We start from the raw sequence: 3,087 nt of genomic DNA on the forward strand, positions 1-3,087 counted from the left end.
GAAATACAATCATGTGTGCTTACGGACTGTATCCCTGCAGACTGTATTGATTTATATTGACATATAATGTATATATTGTGTTTTTTATGTTGATTTAAAAAAAAAAAAAAAAAAATGTATTTGTTTTTTTTGTCATAAAGAAATACAATCATGTGTGCTTACGGACTGTATCCCTGCAGACTGTATTGATTTATATTGATATATAATGTATATATTGTGTTTTTTATGTTGATTTAATTTAAAAAAAAAAGAAAGAAAAAAAAGTTTTATTTATTTTTAATTTTTTTGTCATAAATAAATACAATCATGTGTGCTTACAGACTGTATCCCTGCAGACTGTATTGATTTATATTGATATATAATGTATATATTTTGTTTTTTATGTTGATTTCATTAATAATAAATAAATAAATTAAAAAAATTTATATATTTTTTTTGTCATAAAGAAATACAATCATGTGTGCTTACGGACTGTATCCCTGCAGACTGTATTGATTTATATTGATATATAATGTATATATTGTGTTTTTTATGTTGATTTAATTAAAAAAAAAGAAAAAAAAAAGTTTTATTTATTTTTAATTTTTTTGTCATAAATAAATACAATCATGTATGCTTACAGACTGTATCCCTGCAGACTGTATTGATTTATATTGATATATAATGTATATATTGTGTTTTTTATGTTGATTTCATTAAAAATAAATAAATAAATTTAAAAAAATTATATATTTTTTTTGTCATAAAGAAATACAATCATGTGTGCTTACGGACTGTATCCCTGCAGACTGTATTGATTTATATTGATATATAATGTATATATTGTGTTTTTTATGTTGATTTAATTAAAAATAAAATAAAATAAATAAATAAAAATATTTTTTTTTTTTTGTCATAAAGAAATACAATCATGTGTGCTTACAGACTGTATCCCTGCAGACTGTATTGATTTATATTGATATATAATGTATATATTGTGTTTTTTATGTTGATTTAATTAAAAAAAAATTTAAAAAAAATGTCATAAAGAAATACAATCATGTGTGCTTACAGACTGTATCCATGCAGACTATATTGATTTATATTGATATATAATGTATATATTGTGTTTTTTATGTTGATTTTATTAAAAAAAAAAAGAAAAAGTATTTTTTTTTAATTTTTTTGTCTTAAAGAAATACAATCGTGTGCTTACTGACTGTATCCCTGCCGACTGTATTGATTTATATTGATATATAATGTATATATTGTGTTTTTTATGTTGATTTAATTAAAAAAAAACAAAAAAACATTTTTTATTTATTTTTGTTGTCATAAAGACATACAATCATGTGTGCTAACGTACTGTATCCCTGCAGACTGTATTGATTTATATTGACATATAATGTATATATTGTGTATTTTAGGTTGATTTAATAAAAAAATTTAAAAAAAAAAAAAAAAAAAAAAATTTCCGTCATAAAGTAATACAATCATGTGTGCTTACGGACTGTATCCCTGCAGAGTGTATTAATTTATATTGATATATAATGTATATATTGTGTTTTTTATGTTGATTTAATTTTAAAAAAAAGAAAAAAAAAAAAGTTTTATTTATTTTTAATTTTTTTGTCATAAATAAATACAATCATGTGTGCTTACAGACTGTATCCCTGCAGACTGTATTGATTTATATTGATATATAATGTATATATTGTGTTTTTTAATGTTTATTTCATTAAAAAGAAATAAATACATTAAAATCATTTATATATTTTTTTTGTCATAAAGAAATACAATCATGTGTGCTTACGGACTGTATCCCTGCAGACTGTATTGATTTATATTGATATATAATGTATATATTGTGTTTTTTATGTTGATTTAATAAAAAAAAAAAAAAAAAAAGTTTTATTTATTTTTAATTTTTTTGTCATAAATAAATACAATCATGTGTGCTTACAGACTGTATCCCTGCAGACTGTATTGATTTATATTGATATATAATGTATACATTGTGTTTTTTATGTTGGTTTAATTAAAAAATAAATTATTTTATTTATTTTTTTAATTTCTTGTGCGGCCGCGGCCCGGTACCAATCGATCCACCGACCCGGTGGTTGGGGACCACTGCTTTACACCACTGCATCCAACACTTTGCATTGGACTTGGTGATGTATGGCTTAGATGCTGCTGCTCGGCCATGGAAACCCATTCCTTGAAGCTCTCTGCGTACTGTACGTGGGCTAATTGGAAGGTCACATGAAGTTTGGAGCTCTGTAGCAACTGACTGTGCAGAAAGTCTTTGCACTATGCGCTGACCCCTCTCTGTCAGTTTACGTGGCCTACCACTAGGTGGCTGAGTTGCTGTTGTTCCCAAACGCTTCACTTTTCCTATAATATAATTGGTTCTGGAATATTTAGGAGCGAGGAAATTTCAGACTGGATTTGTTGCACAGGTGGCATCCTATGACAGTTTCACGCTGAAAATCACTGAGAGCGGCCCATTCTTTCACAAATGTTTGTAGAAACAAGTGCTTGATTATATACACAGTTATTAGGGCACCTGATTCTCATCATTTGGATGGGTGGCCAAATACTTTTGGCAATATAGTGTATCTACCGTATTTTCCGAGACTATAAGGCACACGTAAAATCTTTTTTTTTCCTCAAAACTCGACAGTGCGTCTTATAACCCGGTGCGCTTAATGTACGATGTAATTCTGGTTTTGCTTACTGACCTCTAAGTTATTTTATTTGGTACAAGGTGTTCTGATAAGTGTGACCAGTAGATGGCAGTCAAACATAAGAGATAAGTGTAGGTTGCAATATAACTCAAGTAAACAACACCAACATTGTATAAGTTCCATTGAAAATATAGAACATTACGCACGGCGCTCAAAAATCCATCAGAATGTTTTAGTACGATTTTGGTAAGCTATGAAGCCGCACCGCTTGAAGGATTGACAGCACCTTTTAGCTCTTATTTCCAAAATTGTGTACACTACTGAATTGGGGTCTTATGGCCACTTATGTGGACACTTATACTGCCATCTGGTGGTGTCAGAAGAGTATAACATACAATGGAATTTGGAAAAAAAAAAAGTG

Source organism: Entelurus aequoreus, linkage group LG17 (assembly GCF_033978785.1).
Source record: "Entelurus aequoreus isolate RoL-2023_Sb linkage group LG17, RoL_Eaeq_v1.1, whole genome shotgun sequence".
NCBI lineage: Eukaryota > Metazoa > Chordata > Actinopteri > Syngnathiformes > Syngnathidae > Entelurus > Entelurus aequoreus.